The sequence below is a fragment of the Carassius carassius genome, chromosome 39 (genome assembly GCF_963082965.1).
Source record: "Carassius carassius chromosome 39, fCarCar2.1, whole genome shotgun sequence".
NCBI classification, from domain to species: domain Eukaryota; kingdom Metazoa; phylum Chordata; class Actinopteri; order Cypriniformes; family Cyprinidae; genus Carassius; species Carassius carassius.
The window spans coordinates 15,311,575-15,339,144 of record NC_081793.1 but is presented as its reverse complement, the minus strand read 5'-3'; the positions used below and the strand labels follow the sequence as shown (position 1 = coordinate 15,339,144).

The following is a 27,570-nucleotide window of genomic DNA, read 5'->3' as shown; positions in this document are numbered from 1 at the left end:
AAAAACACTGGCACAAACACATTTCAAGTAAAACATTTCAGAAAATAAGTAAAATATAAGTAGAGAATAGAATGACATCTAATGCTTTTAAATTAGTAAAGGTCAGTCGGATAGAAGTTCTTCAGTATATTATATATCTTCAGTATATGTATCGAAAGTAGTTTTGGGACACAAAGAGGGAACTAAGTTCAGATTTTCTAGAGAAAGTACATGTAAATGGTTTTGAGAGTCACTTGAAAGTTTAAATATTTAGGTTTGTATAATTAAAATTGACTAATTGATATTTATAGTTGTGCTATAATGTGCTATGGATTTCAGGAAATGTGTTTAAGGAACTGAGAAAAACTTTATTATCCTAAAGTATAGTCTTACTTAAAGCCATTACCTCCTGGTAAGAGCATCTCCAAACACAGGTCTGGCTCCAGTTTCTTAGTGCATATTAAGGACATCTGTAGGCGTCTGGCCATTCTGCCAAGACCTCACAGCACTTACAGTACAGGAAGTTCCTTATAAAGGATAAATAATGGGTTTCATTCACTAACAGTGTGAACATGCATTTGTGGAGTGAGACCTATGTGTGAACATTTCTACACAGAAAGCATGAGTCATCAATAAGTTAAAATTGTATCCCTGTATCATGTTTAATGCAAATTTCTAAAGTGTCGAAATAATAAACAATCAAAATGTTCTGTTTTACACAATCCGTTACATGTCTTCTGTGATCTGATTGTTTGTTAATTTTTTTTGTAGATAAAGGCCTTCTATGCCCACTTTCGGGTCATGGTACACATTCCTTTTTAGAGTAAAATCTTTTATAAAGTAAACATAAGGACATTTAATATTTTTTCAGTAATATTCCAAGATGGCCAGAATATCAGCAACTGCACTAAATTACCTTTTTTTTCTTTTCTTTTTTTACCATTTAGGCCTCTGAAGAAAAAAAAACTGCCATGTTTTTCTTTGAGTACAAGCTCCACATATCATACTATATGAGCCATACAAGCCTGATGATTCAAATATGATACATGCAATTTGTATTTCACATATTGTCTAAAGGTTCAATAAACTCCTGTAAAAAATACTTTTTCTGACTATTATTTCATGTCAAACTGCAAACTACATTAAAGCAACTAAAATCACAAATATATATTTATATATACTGAACAAAATTATAAAGCAACACTTGTTTTTGCCCCCATTTTTCATGAGCTGAACTTAAAGGTCTAAGACTTTTTCTATGTACACAAAAGGCCTATTTCTCTCAGATTGTTCACAAATCTGTCTAAATCTGTGTTAGTGAGCACTTCTCCTTTGCCGAGATAATCCATCCAGCTCACAGGTGTGGCATATCAAGATGCTGATTAGACAGCATGATTATTAGGCTGGTCACAATAAACAGCTCTTGATGGTATGTTGTTTGTTGTTGTCTCATACTTATAGATATGATGTTGTTTGTACATGCTACTGCTTCTGTTAGCTTTTAATATACGGTTTTATTCTGATTAAAGCTTTAATATAGCACAGCAACCGTACGCGCCTCCATGTATAACGCTTCTCATTGCTTTCTGAAAATAAGTGTATAAATGGAACAGTTTGTTGAAGCTGATCTGACGATCTAAATGAGAGAGGGCGAGAGAGAGAGAGATATGCAGAGCAGGGCGACACGAGGAACAGGATTGAGAACCACCGCTTTAGAACACTGGTTTTGAAACTTGTGAATCCATTATAATCAGGTCCATTTTTACAAGCACCCCTAGTTTTCTCTTCCTCTTTGCTAAAGCAGCAGAACATGGCCACGCCTCCTTTGTTGCATGTTCCCGGGGGTGGGGTTTATCTGGGTTCGTGACATAACGGACCCGGGAAGAAGCTTGTTGTAGTCCCTTACCAGCCATTTTTGTAGGCATTAAACTCCCAGAATTTTAAAAGATGATATCTCTGTTTGCACTGAACTTTAAGCGCTGCAACTTTGCAGATATTGTTTATGCTCAAACAGCAACATTACAAACTAACTAACGTTAAAAAAAGTGAAATCAACCACTCCTTTAATCAATTTATTAAAAACACGGTTTCATTCAGAACTACTGTGTATTGACCAGAAACTTGCAATGGTTTGTTCTGCCATGGTTTTGTTAGAGACTATTTTTATTGATGACAACAGACAAAGTGACAATACTGGGCATGAAATTGAAGTTAATGAATATATTGTTGTTTACTGGACAGTTGTACAAAAGCATTTTGACATTTGCAGTTGACTACAGTCATATCGGCTCTTGTCATATTACTTAAATACACATAACAAAAATGTCATATATCTCAGTAACCCTTTTCATTTTACTGTTTTTCGTTTCATTTTCTTTTTTGCAGTGAAACCCATTGTTTTCTTTCCTCTCTCACATTGTCCTCTGCTCTCTGCACTCACTTGTTTTATTGATCGATTGGCTTAGAACGACTGAAAGTAAATCAATTCGGCCCTTTATAAAATTTGGAGGGCTGCCCAGGAAGGACATTTAAATGTTTTACAAGGCCATGTAACAGCTAACAGCAACATGTCCTCTCATGGACCTTTTTGCAGTATTTCCTGGGCTGGTGCTATAACTATGCCTCTGGGGTAGACCTCGTGTCACATAGGGTATATTTAGTATCTTTCGCAACAGTGTTGAGTATATCCAAATCCTCTTCGAAGTGCAATAGCTTGTTACATTTTAATGTGGTTTTCAAGCTGCAACTCCAGGAGCAATGAACTTAGCTCATGTCTAGCCAATGTTATGTGACAGTTTGTGCACACAGAGTAAATTATTCTGGGAAGGAATGCAAGTAAATTAGTAAGTGTCTGAGGACTGGGATGTTTGAGAGCAGCAGGTAGAGCTCTGCACTTTAAGTATTTGTAGCTTAGAAAATCTGGGCAACCAGTGACTTCCAGGAAAGTCTGGGTGGCAACCGAGGAAGTACGGTGATGCTGGAAAGACAGCTGACCTCCAGGAAAGACTGGCGTGGGTGTGTGAGGTTAGCAACCTCATCCACAGCACTCGCAAGAGGGCACCAACTCAAGCTACAGAAAGTAATACAGAGCAATACCCCCAGAGTCACCCGAGAGGGGGGGAGGATGAGAGACTCGTCAGGACAGACACAACGGTAACGGCCAGGAATGAAATACGGACACAGAGACGGCTCACCCAAACAACTTTAACCGGGAGGGCATTGGAAGTAAAGTGTCATTGCGGAAAGACCTGCAAGAACAAAAGAGGGCTTAAGATACACCAAAGCCGAACCAACTGTGGAAAAGAGGGATCACAGGAGCAGCGCACAGCGGTAGCACCTGGTGAGACGCAGGAGAGCTCCAGGCAGGAAGCACCCCACAGTACTGGAGATCTCTTAGCACCTGTGTCACCTCAAGACCTCAGGAGGGACCCACCTGATGCCACCCCAGGGAGCCACCCCCACCCTGCGAGGGAACAGATCAATTGGCCCAAGATGAGCGATAACAAAGAGTGGTACCAACTAGACCAAGACCTTGACAAAGTGCTAGAAGCCACACTAGCAGGGACGGCTGAGCAGAAAGTCAATACTCTCACAACAATAGCCTATAACCTGGCAAGGGAGCGTTTTGGAATTCAGGAGAAGAAAATCAACATCAAGTCTGCACATCAGCCAAACAGAAGAGAGAGGGAAATTCATCGACTAAGGGGAGAAATCAAGACTCTCACCAAGCAGTTCAAAAGAGCCCTTGCTGATGACAGGGAAGGCATCAAGGACCTGACGAGTCAACTCCGGGAGCGCCTCTGCAGACTCCGAAAAGCAGAAAGCACTCGGAAGAAGAGGAAGGATAGGGAGAACAAAAGATCTCAGTTCACCAAAGAACCTTTCAGATTCACCAGAACATTGTTGGGTGAAGCAAAATCTGGAAGGCTGACCAGCCCCAAAGGAGATGTGGAGGCGTTCTTGAGGGAGACCCACAATGACACCTCCAGAAACCAGGCCCTGGACGCCAACCCAAGCATCAGCAGTATAAAGATCCCAGAAAAAGAGCTCAACGTCAGTGAACCATCCTAGAGGGAAGTCCAAGAGGTGGTGAAGAAGGCCAGAACAGGGTCTGCCCCCGGCCCAAGCTGTATACCCTACAAGGTATATAAGAAATGTCCAATGCTTCTCCGGAGGCTGTGGAAGCTGTTCCGGAGGATCTGGAGAAAAGGTACCATTCCATCAGGCTGGAAGAAGGCAGAGGGCTGTTTTGTGCCAAAGGAAGAGAACTCCTCAACCATTGACCAATTCAGAACAATCTCACTGCTAAGTGTAGAAGGCAAGATCTTCTTTTCTGTATTGGCCAAGAGGATGACCTCGTACATGACAGAGAATGGATACATCAACACTGCCATCCAGAAAGGTGGAATTCCAGGCTTCTCTGGATGCCTGGAACACACCGGAGTTCTCAGTCAGATGATCCGTGAGGCTAAAGCCAGCAAGGGCAACCTGAATGTTGTCTGGTTGGATTTGGCCAATGCCTATGGATCAATCCCGCACGCCCTCATCCATACAGCATTAGACCATTACCACATCCTGCAGCACATCAAAAGAATGATCACCAGCTACTTTGGTGGAATCCAGCTACGATTCAAGGCGGCCAATTTTACAACTCAGTGGCAAAGCCTGGAAAAAGGTATCGTAACTGGCTGTACAATCTCCCCTATCCTCTTCAGCATGGGAATGAACCTCCTAATAACAGCTGCGGAGAAGGAAGCACGGGGTCCTAAAATGGAGTCAGGAATCCGACAACCCCCAATAAGAGGTTGCATGGACGACCTTACCGTGACAACCACAACCCATGTGGAGGCGAGGTGGGTGCTAACTGTTCTGGGCCACATGGCAACGTGGGCCAGAATGAAGTTTAAGCCAAAGAAATCCAGGAGTTTGGTGATCAGGAACGGGAAGTTGACCAACAGGTTCAAGATGCATGTGCAAGGGGAAGTGATTCCATCAATAGAGGAGAATCCAATCAAGTGCCTCGGAAAGTGGTTCGATGACTCACTTACTGACAGAAATAACATAGCCAGTACGGAAAAGCAGATGGAGGAATGGCTGAGGAGGATCGAAAAATCAGGGCTCCCTGGGAAGTTTAAAGCTTGGCTCTATCAACACGGACTGTTGCCAAGAATCATGTGGTTGCTGACTGTGTATGAGGTCCCGATGACATGCGTTGAAGGAGTGGAGAGGAAGATCAATAAGTACCTCCGAAAGTGGTTGGGAATCCCTCCAAGCTTCACTTCAGTAGGCCTCTACATAAGATCAGGGCAGCTCCAACTTCCTCTGTCATCTGTAGTTGAGGAATTTAAAGTCGCAAAGTGCAGAGTCGTAATGACATATAGAGACTCACAGGATGAACAAGTCAGACATGCAGGCGTCATCACAAGATCAGGTCGCAAGTGGGCAGCTGATTCGTCTGTTGCACAAGCTGAGAGCATGCTGAAGCTACGTGATGTCATTGGAGCACCATGCTCTGGAAGACAGGGTCTTGGAACCTCACATTTTCAACAGTGGAGGAAGGCAGGAACCAGTGAAAGAAGAGCCATGATTCAAGAGGAGGTAAGGGACCTGGAAGAGGAAGGACGAAGATCAAGGGCAGTGGACCTAGCTTCTCAAGGGGCCTGGACCAGATGGGATCTTCCCAAGAGGAAGATTACCTGGGCGGACCTATGGAGACTGGAACCGTTCCGAATCTCCTTCCTGCTGAGGTCAGTGTATGACACACTCCCAACCCCAACAAACTTGCACAAGTGGGGCATGAGAGAGGACCCATTGTGCAAGCTTTGTGGGGAGAGGGGCACCATGGCACACATCCTGGCCGGGTGTAAAAAAGCACTCACCCAGGGAAGGTACAGGTGGCGCCACGATAGGGTGCTCACGACACTCGCCCACACCTTAGAGCAGGAGAGGAAAAAGAAACGCCAGCCTCTTCGGAAAACAACTTCAATCCAGTTTGTAAGAGAGGGGGAAAAGCCACCAACCACAACAACAACAAGAACCAGTCTGCTACAAAAGGCCCAGTCATGGGAAATGAAGGTCGATCTGAGAGGAAGGCTGCAATTCCCCCAGTTTGTCCAGACAACCCTGAGGCCAGATGTGGTACTGTGGTCTGAAGAGAGAAAAAAGATCATCCTCATAGAACTTACAGTCCCATGGAAAGAGGGATGTGAACAGGCCTTTGAAAGAAAGAACGCCAAATACCAAGACCTGCTGCACGACTGCAGGGGGAAAGGATGGCAGGCTTGGCTGTTCCCGGTCGAGGTTGTCTGTAGAGGATTCCCTGCTCAGTCAGTGTGGAGAATGCTAACAGCCATTGGAATAACAGGGAAGGAGAGAAAGGCAGCAGCTCGCAGGATGGGGGAGGCAGCAGAAAGAGCCTCTTGCTGGTTATGGAGCAAGAGGGAGGTGTTGAGCTGGAAGCCAGGAGGGGAAGATGGGCAGTGACTTGGCCACCACTGCCGACCCACCATCTGGAGGGTGTTGCGGATAAGGGTCGAAACACCCAATGAACGATGGGTACCGCCTGATGACATCAACCCCTCCTGGCCAAGGCTACATTCACTTAAGGTGAATGAAGGGGAGACGCATTTTCGAATGTATTTGTAGCCTAGTCTAAATTATAAATGAAAGTTGTATTTTAAAGATATAGTCACATTTTAAATCTAATTGCGAAACATATGATAAATCTGTACTATTATATTGTCACATTTTCAGATATAAAGTCACATTATAATATAAAGTACAAGATAAAGTTACATTTGTGTAATATAAAGTCAAAATTATGATTATGAAAGTTGTATTTACAAGATTTTGGGAGATGAAAAACAACTTTCTCATACTTTTACAATATACAATTATACAACATTGTCTTATAGTGATAACTAAAGGTAAATTGTGGCAATGTGTTATACATTTTTTGACAAGGTATAACCTTATTCTGAAATAAAAATACATATACACACTGTAAACTGACCATTGCACTAATAAATGTTTTTCCCCCTCATTTTGCCTTTTGAGAAATGTGACTGAAGTTGTGACTGTGATGAAACGTGACTGTTGAAATCTGCAGTGTTCTGTGGATTGCCATTAGGTAAAATGTGTTAAATGGAAGGGCAGCTGATGAGTACAGCTTTTTGATTGATCGATGGTGCATTTCTGCACATGCAGATTCCATGTAGGCCACCTGATGACTACTAAACTATGAAAGTGTTCACAGATGCTGTATGACTTATCAAAGTAAGTTTAGACTTCCCATTGGACCAGTCAGCAAATAGCAGACAATTTTCATGCTAGAATGCATCGTTCACTTACATAAACATTATATGAAGCATTTCACTGTTCTTATTGTATTGTGTAATGTGGCTAGACAGATTCTTTAAAATTTTCCTAAAAGACACTAAGACAGAAATTTTTAAAGAGCTCAATCTTGGATTAAAGTAGGTCTTGATATTCATAGCTTATTCATAGCTCATTTAAAAACATTACAGATGCACAGTTGTGTTACTCTTTTGCCAAAGAATTATTCAAGATGCTTGAATATTATGCTACAAGCTCCAGAAGAGGGCATCAAGCTCTGCTGGAATGTCATGCTCATGATTTTGTCGGGGCATATGACTGCATGGCACATTTAAGTCTTCACATAAAACACACTCTGATGCTATCAGGTGACCCGCTGTTATAGAATCTGAACAATATTAAACTTAATTAAGGTTAATCTTGTTTGATGAGTTCATAGATGCACAGTAATAAGATAAGCTTCTGAAATGTGAATCACATGTTTCAGGGCAAAACTGTGACACTTTTATGGTCTTCAAGAGTCATAAAATTAGCATAGTTAAAAATGAATTTGACGCTGACCGGCTGTTATCCCATTAGTGGAAATGAAGAGTTGAATGAGATGTGTATTTGGGACAGTGTTCAGGAATGCAAAATCGCTAACAATGCAGTTGAGGAGAGATTTAAATCAGATGAACAGCACTTAGATTTAGTGAAGGGAATCATTGCTATAAATGTAAACCTTGTTATTCATAATGCAACCTGATAGTGTCACCACCTTGCAAAGCCACTCCATAACACATAACTATAACACAAAAGTTATTCACTAAATATTGAAATGGTTTCATATTTCATATTTTGTATAATGACCTGGTCAACTTTTATGGTCAAAACACCTTAAAAGAATCATAAAAGTGATTCATATGACTCATCTGCTAAATTCAGATGATGACTTTGCATGATTGACTGATAATCTGACTCTCCAGAAGAATTGCTGCAACCAGATTGTTGAGTTCTGGTTCAGTATGAACGATTCTTTCAGTCTTGTTTCATTAACTGAATCACTGAAATGAATTAATTGAAGAATCTATTTGTTTGAATTGACACAAAGCACATGGACCACTTTCAAGATGGTTTGTGCATATATTTGACAATCCCAGTTTTTATTCACTTCATTACATTGAAATGGACCAGTCAACATACTTTTGTGTTGCACACAGGGTTATTATCATTGTTTAAAATTATTATTATTTTTGTTAATTGAAATAAAGCTGAAATAAAATGTAAATAATAAACTAAATTAAATGATTACATGGCATTACATGAAATATGTTTAAGCTTAAGCACTAAAATGACTAACTGGAAAAAACGAAAATGTTATTACCTTGACAAAATGATCTCGTGGCCACGAAATATCACGTTCCCGCGAGTTAATATGACCTTCCCACAAATTAATATCTCGTGGCCATGACATATTATCATGTTCCTACGAGTTATTATGTTGTGGCAATGACAAAACTATGTGAACCGACCATGTCGTGTTCTGGGCACCATAATTTAACACCATTTGCTAGTCGAGTTTTTCAAAGGCGAAGTTCAGAGAACCCTGGGGTAGGGTTGCTGTGCTTGCACATACACTCAGAACATTAATTTCAATAACTTCAGATGTCTAGTGAATATCGGATTTTAAAATAAGATGCTTTGGCCCGGTTTCACAGACAGGGCTTAGCTTAAACCAGGACTAGGCCTTAAATTAAGATGTTTAAATAACATCTATAATAAATAATAATAAATAAATAATAAAAATGCCTTAGAAGAAAACGTCATGTGTGCATCTTGTGACAGAACAATGGAACTGACATTTTTTAAGATATGTCAGAGAAAGATATTTTCAGTTGAGACAGCTCAAACATGCATTTTAATGTGGGACTAGACTTAAGCCATGTCTGAGAAACTGGGGTTTATTTGTTCAGAGGATGTTAAAGTGCTATGGGTTTCATTAAATCTGTTGAAGAATACAAACACCCCTGATACAAAACCAGAGATCTGTTTATTCTTTCCTACGTACAAATCTTACCCAGAGCTGAAATGTGGATTTTAGCTGGTCTGAAATGTTTTGTTTAATTTAAGTGATAAGATCAGCAGGTCAGAGAACATCTTGACATCTCATTAGGAATCGCCTCACCAATGATTGCAACAAATCTATTTCAGATTAGGTACTCCTCCAATCAGGAGTACCTAATCCATGTAACCATATATATAGTATCCTAACCTGTGTTGAATATGAGAGTTTATGTTGTCCCTCCTCCTCCCCTGCGGCACCTGTAGAGATCTACTGGGTGTTCTCAATTCTTGCAGCAGCCTTCCTTTGTTATTTTGACTTAGCTGAACAAATTATTGTATTTTCTCAGTAGCAGCAGAAGCACCAGCAACGTAACAGATCTTGTTCGGCAAATTCATGGCATGCCCATGCCAATAAATGCTGCTTGAAATAATCACTCCAAGAGTTGTCATGAGTGAAATGCTTTTATGTTTTGGTTTTCACTACCTCAAGAAAGTAAAAACACTGCCGCAACTCACCTTAGCAGCAATTTATGCCCATTTCAGATATTAAGATAAGCTATTCGAATATAAAAAGGGAAAATACCACAGTAATCTAATGGGATAATAATGGGTATGTAATGTAAATTACATCTAGCATTAATGTAAGTTCCATAGCCAGTGTATAATTTCAGAGACCTCATAGAATAAACATTTGGTCTCACATGTTTTGTCTGTTTCTATGGTAACAAGAACACTAAAGTCAAAGGTCAGTCAGTAATGGCAAGAGTAAGATAAAATGTCCAATATGAGTGGTCAGCGTTACACAGTTTTCTAGAGTTGAGGAGTTTTTAAGGAGAAAAAAGAATAAAATACACATAAAACCCAATTTTAAAATGAGAAAAAAGTTTAATTTTATGGATTCAAATTAATAATAAATAAAGGAAATGTACATATTACAAAAACAATAAAGTGCAGTAAATCTTAAACTATTACAAATGATTGAAACTACTACTGTTCAAATGTTTGGGGTCAGAAGTTTGTTTTTGAAAAAAAGTACAGTATCTTAAAATGCCTGTTTCAAAATTATAGCTGAGCTATTTACAGCATCCAGTCTTCAGTGTCACATAAGCCTTCAGAAATCATTTTAATATGCATATTTGGTGCCCAAGAAACTTTTGATTTCTTATTAATACCAACATTCAAAAGAGATGTGACGCTTTGTGGAAACTGTGATACAACAGAAATGTCAAAAGAACAGCATTTTTTTTTAAATAAAAATATTTTGTAACATTACAAATGTCTTTACTGTCACCTTTGATCAAATCAATGTGTCCTTGCCGAATAAAACTGAAAAGAGAAACAAAAACAAAAATTATATATATATATATATATATATATAATAATAAAATAAATAAATAAATAAATAAATAAATAAATAAAATCTTACTGAAGCCAAACTTTTAAACTGTAGTGTACATCATAAGCAGTAGAATATAATGTAAGTGAGTGAGAAATTTCAGTGTTCATGTCATTGGTGTACCTAACCTGATAGTAGGGTAAAGTTCTGGATGCTCAATCAGTCAACATAGAAATAACATAACAAAGCTAATTAAAACCCTGTCAACATTTTGCTTTTGGACTTAAGTGGCCTTCAGTGTAATTGACCTTCACCAGTTTTGTTCTATGATCACTGTTCCTGCAAATATTGTACAGTATTATTATTCAGTCTGGGCTAGATTATTTACCGCCATGTATATCTAATGAGACATTTCTCTCAACTCAAAATTATCTTTTGGCTTAAGCAAGATATTGGTGTGCAGGTCAACAATAAAAGAAAGATTTCAGCAGTTATGGGACATGTGTCTTTCTTTATCTACAAATTATTTCTCTCAAAAACTGTCAGCAAAGTCCTGCAATTATTCAAGAGCGGATAGCCAAAGCACTCATGTTTTATCAGATTTCTGCTCTAATGCATGCTTCCTGGGCTTTCCTTCCTCCTTTTACTAGATTAACCCTTATTTATTTATGACTTTTGAATGAATGCAAAGCAGAAATGTTACAGGAAAACGAGGCATAATTATCTGTGGCACCACAAACACATCAGGCTATCTACGTTTTATATGCTTTGTGTTTGTGCAGGGGTGCACTGTAGTGAAATAAACAGCCTATTAAAAGATTAGTTTACCTTCTTTAATTTCCATCTTCAGCTGCTCTGTGCATCTTATATGTGCCAGCACCATGACAACTATGGCTTTGTTGGTTCATGTGACATGTTTTAACTAATAAAGGGAAAAGCTTTGGGAATATGTTACTCAAATAAGCGTGTGTGCTGTAAACATGGAAACCATATACAAACCCATGGTTTGTTTCTGGCTTATTGCCTTAAAGAACGACAGGAACATTTGAAACTTCTGCCCCCTTGTACTGAATCAACTTCCTTTTTTACTCCACCCAGGATTCGAACTACAACCCCGATGAGCTCTCGGCTACACAACAACTATCAAGATATGGCTGAAATAACTGTTGTTATCCAGATTAAACTGGTATTTCTTTCCATAAACAATCAGTTTTCACAACAGTTTGACAATTCAGTTGATCAGACAAATAATGAACCATGCAGAAATCGTACTCGGTTACTAAACGTAACCTCGGTTCTCTCTAGAAGAGCGAACGAGTACTGCATCTTAGCTAAGACGCTACGGGAAAAGTCTCTTTTCATGAAATACTGAAGCAAAAAATTATCCTTAATTTTGTATTTTTGTAAAGCGCATTTGCAGCAGTACACAGCCATAGGCGAGACGGCTTGTTCGCTCATTGGCTTGTTCTGCGGCAACTGCACAGCCTATCGAGCGCAGGCTGATGCAACATCAGACCAATAAGACATCGACATCAGACTTCCCGCCGAAACGGGTGTGGCCCAACCTATAAAAGGAGCTCGAAAAGGCTGACTCACCTGATTTATTTCATCGCCGAAGCGAACCAGAGTGAATCGTACGCACGGCAGAGAACGCAGTACTCGTTCGCTCTTCTAGAGAGAACCGAGGTTACGTTTAGTAACCGAGTACGTTCTCTTACGAGAGCTCTCTCGTACTGCGTCTTAGCTAAGACGCTACGGGAACCCAATGTAAAATGCCGTGCGCGCAGGGATCACACACCAATAAACCTGAAGCAACGCCCAGGATTTACAGTGCACAGTCAACTGAGGAACTCACAGAGAGTCCAGGACAGGAAGGGGGGAAGCCCTCCGTCCCATATCTAGCAGCATCCATAGATGCGGCAATATGACATCACACAGCCGAGGCAAGGCCTGACCAATGTGACCAGCTCGAGCTCCGCTCGTGATCGAGCCAGAATCAGCCAGTCGTCCAAATAATTCAGCACTCGCACACCTCTGAGTCTAAGAGGAGCGAGTGCTGCATCCATGCACCTCGTAAACGTACGAGGAGCCCGGACAAGCCGAACGGCAGGACTGTAAACTGGTATGCCTGGCCCTCGAAGGCGAATCTCAAATATCGCCTGTGACTTGACGCTATCTGTACTTGAAAATACGCGTCCTTCAGATCTATTGACATGAACCAGTCCCCTCTGCGAATCTGCGCGAGGAGCTTCCTGGTCGTAAGCATTCTGAAACTGCGTTTCATCAATGCCTTGTTCAGCTGTCTTAGATCCAGTATGGGCCTGAGACCCCCGTCTCTCTTGGGCACCAGAAAGTATCTGCTGTACAGCCCCCCTCGCTTTGAGCTCGAGACACAGGCTCTACAGCCCCTTTGCTCAACAGTTTTGATATTTCGGCCCGAAGTATGTGTGCTACTTCTGTTTTGACCGTAGTTTACTGTTTTAAAAAAAACTGTAGCGAGTAGCCTCTCTTTATAATGCCTAGCACCCAATCCGAAACCCCTGGAAGCGCTGACCATGCATCTGCATGAATGGCTAAAGGCTGGATGCGAAGCGTGCTCTGTTGACTGGGCAACAGTGTCCCGTGGCCGGGACACCAGAAATTACCCCTTTTTCGGGAAACATCTGGGTAGCCGTGATAACGGTTTTGTGTGCAGGCAAGCGGGCAACCGTACAGGCTTGCGCATTGCAAAAGACACTGAAAAAGTCACAATCCCTGGAACTGAAACAGCGGCGCGCTTAGGTGAGAGCCCGGCCACAGCGGAACTCGTACACCGGCGCTTCGATGAAGCAGCCATCGTGTGTAGTGCAGACGCAGCATCATGCAGCAGGCATAGATGGCTTTCCTAGGATGGCTTCGGGGCTCCCGGCCTCACCGTAATCCTCTGCCGCGGTCCCCGCGGCACGGGGCGACGGCCGGTAGAGCGAGAACGGGGGTCTCGAGCTGTGTTGCTGAAGCTGTTGTGATAACGGCTTTTGTGTGCAGGCAAGCGGGCAACTGTGCAGGCTTGCGCGTTGCAGAAAACGCTGAGACAGTCACAATACCCGGAACTGAAACAGCGGCGCGCTTGGGTGAGAGCTCGGCCACAGCGGAACTCGTACACCTGCGCTTCGATGAAGCAGCCATCGTGAGTAGTGCAGACACAGCGTCACACAGCAGGCTTTAGATGGCAACACCGCTTTTGCCGCCGTCCAGCAGAGGACAAAGGTGCGTCGCTATCGCCTGTTCCACCGGCGGAAGTGACTGGTAGTTCCTGTTTTTAGCATCATCCAGTGTGGAGAATGCTAGTGAGACAGACGAACGAGTTCGCGCTGAATATGGAGCGTTCCAAGCCTTCGCCACCTCTTCATGAAGCTCAGGAAGAAATGAGGCGGGCTTTGAGAAGTACGCTCATCCGAAAGGAAAATACCATCCAGCCGGGAACGAGAGGGGGGGCGCTGGTGCAGACCACTCGCGGCCGAGACTCGTCGCGGGCCAACGTGAGCACTCGCCCCGGCTCCTTCTCGATGTCAGCTCGTCTGCTGGGCTTCTGAGCAGAAGGTGCGAGATCCTCTGAGCTCGCCCAGCCCTCACTGCCCGAAGCTAGCAGAGAGCGCGTGTCCCGACGCGGCCCTGAGATCGACTTCTTCGGACGATGCGCCGGCAAACAGCGGGCACTGCCCACCGGGAAGCGATGCAGGGGAGGCCGGTGAAGCAGGGCGAACCGGTGAGCTCGATTGAGCTGAAGACGGTTCCGGAATCCACTGGAAGCGGCGCTTTCACGCCGCCTCAGCGCAGCGGAGAATGCAGGCTCAGAGAAAAAGGCCAGGCGAGTCCTCAGAGTCACCATGGCAACAGCTCGCAGCGAGGGCATCCGCCGTCAGCGAGCACGAGCGCTGCATGATCTTCACCCAGGCAGGAGACACAGATGACGTACCGGTCTCCCTCACTGAGTGGGGCTCTGACGAGCCGCAGGAAGGCATCTTAAAAAAGACGCAAGCTCTTTTACGAGTGTGTGTCGCAAGGCGAACACACACACACACACACACACATAAAGAACAGTTGGATATAACAGAATTGAAAGGATATAGGCGCCGGACAGCGCAGCAGGAACGGCAGTGGAAGGCGGCGAAGGCCAGCAGCTTCAGAATGGCTCATCCCGCTGATATGCTTCTCAGACGGCGCTTGCTTCCTTCGTGATCCAGCGATGCGTGAGCTTCGCTGAAGAGATGACAAATCAGGTGAGTCAGCCTTTTCGAGCTCCTTTTATAGGTTGGGCCACACCCGTTTCGGCGGGAAGTGGCAAGAAGGGCGCGAAGCGCCCCTTATTGGTCTGATGTTGCATCAGCCTGAGCTCGATAGGCTGTGCAGTTGCCGCAGAACAAGCCAATGAGCGAACGAGCCGTCTCGCCTATGGCTGTGTACTGCTGCAAATGCGCTTTACAAAAATACAAAATTAAGGATAATTTTTTGCTTCAGTATTTCGTGAAAAGAGACTTTTCCCGTAGCGTCTTAGCTAAGACGCAGTACGAGAGAGCTCTCGTAAGAGAACTGGTAATTTCAGTCACATTTACCAAAATCTCTACCAATTTTCCCAAAATATATGCTGTTTACATATCATAATTGACATCCAAATCCCACAAGAAGTCATCTTAGAATCTTAACATTTGCCCTCTAACCAAAAAAAAAAAAAAAAAAAAAAAAAAACCTGGATTAAGCAAACCTGGAGTTTATTGTTTTTGGATTCTAATCCATATAAAGCAGTTTTACTAGTCTCAGAGCTGGTTTTAAGGCAGTAATTGGATTGTACTTTACAGGATGTAGGCATTTGTGTTAAAGGGTTAGTTCACCCAGATAGCAAAATTATGTAATTAATAACTCACCCTCATGTTGTTTTAAACCCGTAAGACCTCCATCTATCTTTGTAACACAGTTTAAGATATTTTAGATTTAGTCCGAGAGCTCTCAGTCCCTCCATTGAAGCTTTGTGTACGGTATACTGTCCATGTCCAGAAAGGTAAGAAAAACATCATCAAAGTAGTCCATGTGACATCAGAGGGTCAGTTAGAATTTTTGAAGCATCGAAAATAAGCAATGACTGTTCAGTCAAATATTAGCATCCAAACTGAAAGTTACTAGTTCTTTTGATATTTATGCAGACATGCACAGCTTAATAACAGATGTATTATTATTATTATTTTTTTCTTTGGCCAACTATTCCTTGACAGGTGCAAGTTTTATTTGTCTCATTTGTAACGACCAGCCTCATCGGAAGCTGTTAAGATTATTAAATGCGGTCAGATTATACTGTGTGAGCTCCAGAGGTTTGGTGCACCTTTCACCTTGGATGAATAAAGTTTGTTCACTTACTGCTACTGAATTATATTGAAAGTGTTTGTTTACCTTTGTTTGTTTACCTTTTTGTTTTGTTTTTTTGCTCCTTTTCATCTGTGTACTTCTGCCCCCTGCAGCGACTTTGATGTTTTTTGTGCTTGCTATGTCATTTTTCCTCAATCTGTGTCAAAAAAAGACCTGTGTGCTACTGTGGCTTGCTTGTTTCATTACTCCAACAGAGACTGCTTTATGTTTCATTTTTACACTCACATCCGTAAACTGTATTAAAAATTGTGATATGACTAGTCATGTGATCTCCTGAGTGGGGCGACCAACTCTATGTACAATAAAATAGCCTTTATTATAAGACTGATAAGTCACGAGTCTGATTGCATGTGAGTTTACATTATAGTAATTATCGTTATTTTTATATGAAACCTTATAATTAGGTAAAAAAATGTTGCATGCACCTTTTAATCAGAAGCGCGGCTGTGAGTTTCTTCAATGATGTTGGACACTGACGGACGCTTCGCGAGCTGTCATTCGCCTCACATAAAGTCATGTAAGTATTTTACAGTGTTAGTCCTGTAGAGAGCAGTAGATCGTTTTATTGAATTGTTTAATACGCTCCCCGTGGTACTGTACATGAGCGCGAGCGGGGAGGGGGAAGGAGGAGCGATCGTAGTAATTCTCTTCATTTCAAATCCCTGTCGTGGCAGCACGGGCAAGGCAGAGGACTTTTCTCCCTTTCAAACTTAAGGGGAAACCCCTCCACCGATAGCCTAGTACACGCGCTAAAGATCAAATGGAGGACTTTGGGAGGAGGAAACATTAATTTGAAGGCACACTGTGGCTCACTGTATGCACGAGTGTCTCCACACTTGCACTGGATACACGACGCAGGACGTTTTGACTTGTCTGCGACTCGCAGGATCGCCGCGATCTCTCTGAAACACGCCAAACGTTCACACGGTGAGTCGCGCGCCGTGCGCGTTTATTTACGACTCTCGCGCTTCGCTCATGCAGCACTCGTTCGTATTCTTCTGTCGTAAGAAGCGTTGGCTCGCTGCGTGGTTTGACAGGTCAGCGGTACTAGAGCTAAAACGGTTCATTCCCGTCGCCCTCCACTGTAAGACACTAAAGGCTTTAGTGGACGCGGGCTTTTGCATGTTAGCAAGGCTGACATTGCACAGGTTGCCGGCTCGGATAGTGTCTTGCTGTATGTAGGGCCTAGTTTGTAGCAGGCACATAATGTACCAACAGACACATTGTAGCCCCGTGTTTGCTAGTACAGTATGTGCCTGCTACACACACACACACACACACACACACACACACACTGTACTGAAGCAGGCATGCGTTTTGTGCTGATGGGTTCACTTCAGTTACTCTTTTCCACCTAAAACGTGCATAGAAGAGACAGGTACCAACAGGTAAATAAGTGAAGAACTTTAAGCATGGAGAAAATGAGTTTATGCATTAGATTTCTCTCTGTGGGAATTTTTCTCTGTGGGAATGTTTACAGTAAACTGATTTTGCATTATGCGGCATTTACAGCAGGCTACATTATTTAATGTTATTTATTGTTAAAAACTTGAGGAGTTTATTTAAAAGTGAAAATGGCATGTAAGTGGTAGTTTTGCAGAATAAAGTTTGACCTGTCTAATTTTTAAACACTCAACCCAGGTTTTTTTCCAATAAGACTAGTATATTGCAGATATACAGTGTACAAAAGACTGATGTAATTATATAGACAATTTCCCATTTTCCATATGTTGAATTGCTTGAAGATACAGAAAAGTTGTGTTGTTGTATTAATGTAAGTTCCATCTTTTAAGCACATTCTTCAAAATGAAATTCAATTATGTTCAGTTATGTATGTAGTGATTCATATCAATGTTTTTAATAACTAATCAAGTAATTGCTTTTTGAATTGTGTCAGGGTCAGGGAACTTACAGTTGCTTTTTTAAACACTGTATAGGCAAATTAAACATGCAAACATTTAAGCATTTACTAATCGCTCTCATTTTTCAGCATGGGTAAGTGAACATGAGATATGAAAGTGAAAAAGTGAAAGTGACGTGACATTCAGCCAAGTATGGTGACCCATACTCAGAATTCGTGCTCTGCATTTAACCCATCCGAAGTGCACACACACAGAGCAGTGAACACACACACACACACACTGTGAACACACACCCGGAGTAGTGGGCAGCCATTTATGCTGTGGCGCCCGAGGAGCAGTTGGGGGTTCGATGCCTTGCTCAAGGGCACCTAAGTCATGGTATTGAGGGTGGAGAGAGCACTGTACATTCACTCCCCCCACCCACAATTCCTGCCGGCCCGAGACTAGAACTCACAACCCTTCAATTGCGAGTCCAACTCTCTAACCATTAGGCCACGACTTTCGACTTTATGCTTTTAGAATGAAAGAATTTAAAGAACTAGTTCACTTCCAAAATAAAACTTTCCTGATAATCATCCAAGATTTTCACATCTTTCTTTATTCAGTCGCACAGAAATTAAGGTTTTTAAAGAAAACATTACAGGATTTATCTCCATATAATGGACTTCAATGGGGTACTACTGGCTGAAGGTCCAAATTGCAGTTTCATTGCAGCTTCAAAAGGCTCTACACGATCCCATCTGAGGAATAAGTATCTTGTCTAGTTAAAGATCGGTCATTTTCTTAGCAAAAAATAAAAATGCATGTACTTTGTAACCATAAATTTAGCTTGATAACAGTCTTAAATTTGATAAGCAGATATGTGCTGTGGTTAGGTCTTGTTTCTATTATCTTCGTCTTTAAGCAATGGTTAAACCCTTTTTGTCTGGTAAGAATCTTGAAACTGTCATGCATGCATTTGTAACGTCTCGACTAGACTATTGTAACTCTTTGTACATTGGTGCCTCTCAGACTTGTGTCATAGGCTTACAGTTAGTTCAAAATGCTGCAGCCTGGCTCTTCAAAGGGAAGTGTAAAAGTGATCACATTACACCGGTTCTGATTCCGCTTCATTGGTTACTGGTCAAATACAGAATTATTTTAGCCTTGTAAAGCACTTTGTTCAACACCAGTTGTTTTTAAATGTGGTATACAAATAAACTTGTATTGTATTATTGTATTGTATAAATGCTCGTCTTGCACTAGCTTGACTTCTTGCATCATGTAGTCAGGTTCGAAAGGTCACGTGTGATGTAGGCGGAAGTACCATCCCAGTGTTTACAAAGTAAATGTGCTAAGAAAGTTTGTGACCCAGAGTAAGAAATGAAGAAATGAAGCAAGTGCTCATAGGGATGCCAGAAGTATGGAACTGAAAAGCAGCGTCTCGTTCCCTTGGGTTACATGAATATCCTGGAGAAGTTTCCCTTTAGGAACATGAGCTGCATAAACACGCTATGGGAACGAGTATGCCTACGCCGCCTGACTGACAAATCCCTGCCTAGTGTGGACGAGCACAGATAGGGTGAGAAAACAGAAGAGCCTGGAGTGGCTCACATATCTAGGCCATGGAAGCTGACGTACTTTAGGGGCGTGGACCAACCCCCAGCGTTGCAGATGTCTTGCATAGATACACATGCTAAAAAGGCCTTGGAGGCAGCTACACTTCTACTTGAGTGAACCTTGACACCCAGAGGTGAGGGAAGATCAGAGGACTCATAGTCAATGCAAATGACATCCACTATCCACCGGCTGAGGGTCTGTTCAATAGCAGGAAGATCTCTCTTGGGGGGACCATAGCACACTAGCAATTGGTCTGCCTTTCTCCACAGGGCAGCTCTGTGGAAATATGCATCTGAGACAAAGAACCAAGGTTTCCTCCACATGTCTAAGGCAGTAGTTCCCAGCCACATTCCTGGAGCATGTGGAGCGCGTTTCCCCTAAGGGAGAACCCCTTGGTCTTGAGCCACCACTGCAAGGGTCTCATCTACAGCAGGCCAAAAGGTATCACCTTGGGCAGAGCTGCCATCAGACCCAGCAGTCTTTGAAACTGCTTGATGGTGAGTGACTGGCCTTCTCTCACTCTCGTGAATGTAGCGAGGATTGACTCGATCCGAGCAGGAGACAGACATGCCTGCATCATGGTTTGAGTATGCAGAGCATCCACACACTTCGTGAAAGTGCGGGGTGAGAGTACAAGGCCAACGGGAAGAACTCGATATTGGTAAGCTTTGCCCCCAAAAGCAAACCTCAGGAACTTCCTGTGTTGGGGAAGAATGGAGATATGGAAAGTATGCGTCTTACATTGATAACGACAAACCAGTCCTCTGAGACATGATCTGAGACATGACCTGTTTGATTGTGAGCATCCTGAACTTCAGTTGCATGACTGAGCAGTTCAATTGACACAGATCTAAAATGATACGCAACCCTGCATCCTTCCTTGAAACGATGAAGTACCGGCTGTAGAACCCCTCAATGGCTTCCTTCCTCAAGAGAGTGTTTACTTCTTGTTTCATTACCAGAACCTGCTTGGGGCCCACCAGGGTGTGAATGACCACATTGAAACAAGGCGGACCAACAGGAGACAGCTGAACTAGCTGCTCTAGAGACCTCCGAAATGGTAACGATCCTCTTAGTACTGCTACGTTTCCTGACGGGAAAGCACACTCCTCACCCTCGTCCAGCTCTTTCAGCAGGTCGGCTTGGTACACTTGTAACACTGCCATAGTGTCCAAACACAAACCAACCTGACCCGCTGCAGTGTACCCTTTTTCCACCAAGCTAGAATTAGTACATAGTGGCTTGGAGGGCAGAGCTGGAGCCTTCCAGGATGATGCCACGCTGGGGGACAGATAGCTCGCAAACATCTGCTCAACCCCATGCATCGCCCTGTAACGGTGATTACTTAGCCCCGCAACGTTGGCACCATGACTGGAGGAGGCATGCAAATATGGGTAGAGAATGGTCTTGACACCTCGGTGTGGAGGTCGGGGGAAGAAAGGCAGGCTCCAGTTTGGAGGTAGCGGCATTCTCTACAGAAAGTGTTCATCTAGTTTGCTTTTCTGGGGCTCAACCTGTTTCTCTGCGGGCCACTTGATATTTTACTTGGCCACAGCACGAGTAACCACCTCCAATTGCTCCTCATACTGGGGCAATTGAGGGGGCAAATATTTATCAATGCCCACCACATTAACCTATTCGGAGGAGTGTTGAGCCCTGTCCCCAGGGGGAAGAAACTGTGGAGTGGGCCTTCAAATACAGAGAGCGGGCTCTAGATCTGGTGGATGAGGAAAGAGAAAGGGACTCGTCTGTCTCCATTTCCTCCACCAGATCCATCTGCGAACCCCACAAAAGCAGCTGCAGCATCGCAAGGAATGCAGGCGAGTGCTCCCTCCTCAAAGAGAGCCTTCCGGGAGCAAAGCATACGCAGTGACAGTGACTTTGTGTAATTTGCTCCCAAGCAGACAATGCACAGACTGTGTGTATCCACCCGTAATTTAGTGTGGACAGGTAGGAACACACAGCCTGAAACGCTGACTGCTCTCACCCAAATGCTTTATTTTAGGCGGAAGCTTTTGATATAATGGAGCTTATAAAGTAGACAAACAACACCAAATAAGACTCACACTAAATAGTGACTGACATACACACCGAGTGCTTGACCAATGACAAAGCTAACGCTGTTTACACCACACATGCTTTAAGCTTCCTGGTCGCTAAGTCACCCCACACGTGACACCTTGCCCATCCATTGGACTGATTACTAGGTATGTGCAAAATTGTGTGTATTGGTAAGAATCTGGCGATATGATACGTATCCCGATACAGGGGTTGCGATACAATATATTGCGATACATTTCAATTCTGTATAGCCCCTTTCACACTGCGATTCTGGCAAATACACGGGTAAAGTGTTCCGGCAATTGTTCCCGGGTCGCTAGATTTTGCACTTTCACACTGCCAGTGATTACCCGGGATATGTGCGTGCTTTCACACACAACCCATAAAGATCCAGTAACGACACATGACATCAGGGCGTGACGTGTAATGTACGAGTCGAAAACGTTAGGCACGTTATACTTTCACTGAAGCAAGTGAACGATCTCGGCGTCAGCGTGGAAAGTGAGGAACTGACTGATCTCTGCTTCATTATGGTTTGCACATATTTTTTCGTTGTGAACGTTGATCTTCCTTTAAAACAGCCGCAAAAGAGTCGCCCGATAACACGCGTCATCATTTCGACACTGCATTAGATCTGGCTTTTGTTCACACAACGCTTGTCTCGGGATTGAACCCGGCAATGTTACTAGGTCCCCAACCCGGGTTCAATGCCGGAATCAATCCCGGGACGTGTTTGCTTTCACACAGAAGGTGACCCGGCAATGTTCCGGCAATTTGCCGGGTCCGACGTGCAGTGTGAAAGGGGCTTAAGCAAGGCAATATATATTAGTAATAGGATATATTTTCAGGAAGGCTGTCATTAAGAAAACACCACCATATGCAAACCTTAGGAAAAATAAATAAGTAACAATTTTTTAACCAGAACACATTGGTATCTGCATTTGCAATAATCAGTCCCTGTAACATTCAACGTTATTGAACTACTTTTTGTGCAGTTTGAGTAAAGGGGGAAAAATTCAAGTGCTTGCAGGATTCTTTAGTTAAATGTATTTGTATAAGTTTATTTTATTAAAAGCCCATATATTTTTTAGACTCTGCTTTAAAGGTTCACAGTTTAAGTTTACAATTGTGACATACAATGTCGTAACATTTTGATCTAAACAAAAAATTACATCACAAAATACATTTACAAAAATAAAGTTCTTGCAGGATTCCTAAAGAAATAAATAACAATAAAGTAAATACAGATGTTGAAGATTCTCAGAATGTTCTTCAGTTTGTATTTGAGTTCCCGCATGGAATTGCAGAGACGCGATCACTGCCTCAACTGCATAAAATGCCTCCACCACGAGAAAAAGCTGCAGCCGCGCAGCGACTCTACCATCCACTGCGCTCTGCACGAAGGTTCCTTCACATGGGATGCGGTGCCGGGGCGGACGTTACCACAAAAGCCCAAATGGTGCACACTTCAGCTTTGTACACCGAAATGGGAACTGGAACTGTTCTTTCATCCTCCGTTACTGGCAGCGAACTATAATAATGCTAACGATAGTGGTGTGCCTTAATGCTAGTATTTGCTGTCGTTGTTTAAGTTCAGAGATGAAGACTGCTGTCTAGCGGACAGCATGAACTCAAAATGAAAGAACGTGATACAGAGCATGATCACGCTGAAGGCATTTCCATAGCATTTAGATGCAGCTTGTGTTCCAGAAGGGGAATTTCATTTTGGACCTTCAACACGTTGGCCACCATTTCAGTCCATTTATGTGGAGAAAATTCCTGGAATGTTTTTCTCAAAAACCTTAATTTTTGTTGAGACTGAAGACAGAAAGACATGAAAATATTGGATGACATGGGGTTGAATAAATTATCAGGCAATTTTTATTCTGGAAGTGAACCAATCCTTTAAGGAGTCAAAACAACCCACCTCTTGTTGCATCACAATCTTCTGATATATATCAGGCTATATATATATATATATATATATATATATATACACACACACACACACACACACACATACAACAGACATACACATCTTTATGTAGCTGTTGTCAATTTCTTTTGTAACTGTTGCGTTTTTTTTTTTTTTTCATTTGTGAGCATATCTTGCTAAATTTGAGCTATAAAGCTACACAAAGATGAGTTGCAGTCATTGTCCAACAGTGGCTTGGCTTGTTGTGTCTGGCTCTGATGAGTTTTTAATGGGAAGGAAGTGACCTTCCCTGGCCCCACTCCTAGCAGCCCTCCATACCATGGCCTCTTGCTATATACTGTACAGTAGGTCAGTACTGTCAAACACAAGGTGAAAAAGATCAGTGACCATAAGTTAAGGCTTTGCAGCTGAAGTTGTTATGCCACTCAATTTGGTGCTAGAATAGACACTCAAAAAGCATGTTGGGTGGGTTATAGGATTAGTTCATTCAAATATTAAAATTATGTCATTAATGACTCACCCTCATGTCGTTCCAAACCCATAAGTCCTCCGTTCATCTTCAATAACATATATAACACGTCAGCAGCATCCTATGTCAACAGTCACAGCATTCGCGCTCACAACAGATCCGGAAGAGAAGACAATGCTGAATAAAGTCATAATTTTTGTTATTTTTGGACCAACATGTATTTTCGATGCTTCAACAAATTCTAACTGACCTTCTGATGTCACATGGACTACTTTGAAGATGTTTTTATTACCTTTCTGGACATGGACAGTATACCGTACATAGATTTTCAATGGAGGCACAGAAAGCTCTCAAACTAAATCTAAAATATCTTAAACCTCTCACTAGGGCTGCACGATGTGTCGTTTAAGCATCGATATCGCGATGTACGAATCCACGATAGTCGCAGTCGTAGTTGATCTGTTATTCATTAACTGTACGGGCCAGCTGCTCCCCGGCCCTTGACGAATGTGATTCGCAGATTAATTGCACAGCTTAACCATCATAGAGTGAAAGTTTTTTCATTGACAGGACTGAAAAACACATGCAAGTTTAACAGGGCAGAGAGAGAGAGAGAGCGCGCGAGAGAGACAGAGAGGGAGAGAGAGCGCGCACGCGAGAGAGACAGAGAGAGATCGTGCGCGAGAGAGAAAGAGAGAGACAGAGAGCGCGCGAGAGAGAGACAGAGAGAGAGAGCGCGAGAGAGACAGAGCGCGCGAGAGAGACAGAGAGCGTGCGCGAGAGAGACAGAGAGAGAGCGCGCGCGCGCGAGAGAGACAGAGAGAGAGAGAGCCGTCTTCAAACAACAGGAGCGCTGTCTTGCTCTCTCTCCCTCCCGCATATTAATCAATTGACGTGATGGTGTCGATGTTTAAATAATTTAAAATGAGAATGTAAGTGTGCTCACCCCATTTTTGTTTGTAAGAAAAAATATCGCAATATATATCGCAGAAAAATAAAATATCGCAATGTCATTTTTTCCCAATATCGTGCAGCCCTACCTCTCACCAATTTTTAAAAAAGCAAGCCAAGAATGTAATAAAGGCTTTTTAATTTTTTCACTGAGATATTCGAGTGCCTTGGAGTTCTTGTCTTCAGAGATTTATTATCCCACAACCAAAGAGCACCGAGACTTTATACCCCATGCAGCACTTTTGTTTTTGCATTACTTTGAAGATATCTTAAACTGTGTTCCGAAGATGAACGGAGGTTTTACGGATTTGGAACGACATGAGGGTGAGTCATTAATGACATAATTTGAATATTTGGGTGAACTAACCCTTTAACCCTAACAATGTTTGCAAATACGAGCATGGTTAGCTTGTGGACACTTCTATCAAACCATCAGACACTTGGAAATTCTTGAAGTGTTTTTAATCCGTTGCGTCACATATAAGTTGTCCTGATTATTTTGATTTGTATATTGTTGTGACATCACACCCAACCTAGATGATTCATTCTGATTTACACTTAATTTGGCTGATTTTCACTATTTAATTATGTATGACAGTGAAGCATTTGTGGATTTAAAAAAATATACTAAGCCTTAGCCTTGTCATTTGTGTTTGTACATTTTGGTGTAAAATAATTTGTAGTGTAAGTAGCGGAGTACACGTGTTGAGGCTGTGACCTGTAGTTCACAGTGTGCTGTCTCTCACCCTGAATGTGTCATGCAGTTTTATCTAAAAAACACATACTAGAAAGCAGATAAGTCAATTTTGTAAAACATCAACCAACGTTATCGCTCAGGAGTTTATTACTATAAAATGCTGCGAAAAGTTTTAACTTAGATTGCAGCAACTTACTGTTCTAAATGACATCTGCCCTACAAGACAATAGCCTGCCTCTTTAGTCTTTACTCTAGTATCATTTATATTTTAGAATAGTGTATAAACACAACATGCTGTTCAGTTATCACTTTTAAGGAATAGTTCACCCAGAAATGAAAATTCATTGTTTACTTGTTTTTATAATTTTTTATTTTTTTTATTTTTATGAATATCCTGGCTTTTCTTCTCAATTTAATGAAGTGGAGTGAAGACTAAGACATTCAAGTTAATTTAAGTTCCATAAAAGAGGTCCATACGATTCATGCACTATATTGAAAGTCATATGATAGATTTGTGTGATAAACAGCAACTAGTAAATGATGCAACTGGATCATTGAGTCTGGTTTGTGAAGGAATGAGTGGCTTCATCCAAAATCGCATAGCCTGCTCTCTGAGTAGAGGATACTGCTTTTCGAGTAAGTACCATAATGACTTTTAATAAAAGTGTTATCCATATAATATGAATCTGTGTTGTATGAATGTAATTCGGATGCATCTCATTCTAATCTGTCATGTTGTCATTGTCATGTGACATACATCAACAGTTGCGTTGCTTTACTGCCATTCACAAATCTCCTGTGGCCTGGTAAAGTGTTCTTCAGATTCACACTATGAATCTCACAGGAGGTAGCAAATCATCTGGGTACTTTTTGCCTACTTTTTATTAATATGTGAATTTGGATATGCTACTCTTTTCACATGTTTTTCATTAACTATATAGTCAGGAAGCATGTGATTTTTGGGTGCAGCCATTAAGATATGAATTGTACATCACTGTTAGTCTATGACAGTGGATCTCAACTTTCTCTAATTCCAAGGCCTCCCACCGTCCACAAAAAATATTCAAAGCCCCAGCCTCCTTTTAAGTTACAAAAAATAGGAGTGCCCATGAATTAAAATAAGTAACTAAAATAGTTGTAGAATTACTAAAAGTTTGGGGGTTATTTAAATTAGAGCCCGACCGATATATCGTTTTAAAAATGTTTAGCGGGAGCTCTTTCATAGTCTGTTCCTCCTCCTTTCGGTCAGCAGCAAACATGTATCTGTCCCGTTGTAAGAAGCGAGCAATAGCGCTAGTCCTGCTGATGAGAATTAAGAGAGAAGCAAGGAAGAAGAGGCTACCCTCAGGTCCAGAGAACAATTTGGTGAATTCAGGCTGGTTACGTTACTCTAACGCTAATAGCTTCCTTTTTAGCAGGCCCCTTAAATGCTTGCTATTAACTTGTTTGAAGGTGGTTCTTCTCAAAATTGACAGCGGTGTGTTCATGACACTAACGTTAACCATTCAACTTCGAATTGATTCCGTAATCTTCCGGTAATAGTAGGCAAGACGATGTTTTGTTCAGACTGCACAAAGAGAAGAGGAGAAGATATACGGGTCTGTTGTGAATGTGTCTGTGAGAGCAAATATAGTGTAGTTACAGTAACTACAGTAGGTGCGTCAGAAATGATTAAACCAGAGGGGACATGTAAATAAATGTGAGCTGAACAAGCGCTTTTTTTTTTTTTTTACATATTGTTTCAAAGCAGCTTTACAGACATAACAGGAAAATGTTGAAATAATATTGTTAAATATAAGTAGGTAATACCTATTGCTTGACAAATAAAAAAATATATATATTTCTCATTTTTGCCTATGTAGGAGATCCCAGTTTATTATTATTATAATTCTAATGATGACATGA

The 27,570-nt window shown here is 42.0% G+C and overlaps 1 protein-coding gene and 1 pseudogene across 1 annotated transcript in view; both read left to right on the top strand.

Annotated features, from left to right (window-relative positions):
• The first annotated feature begins 3,471 nt into the window (after positions 1-3,471).
• Positions 3,472-6,462, top strand: LOC132120976 (uncharacterized; annotated as a pseudogene).
• A 10,281-nt stretch (positions 6,463-16,743) lies between these two features.
• Positions 16,744-27,570, top strand: part of LOC132121460 (thyroid hormone receptor alpha-like) — a 121,129-nt gene continuing 110,302 nt past the window's right edge. The window contains exon 1 of the mRNA XM_059530864.1: positions 16,744-17,017. The gene's annotated coding sequence lies outside the window, so the exon portion shown is untranslated. The remainder of the gene's footprint in view (positions 17,018-27,570) is intronic.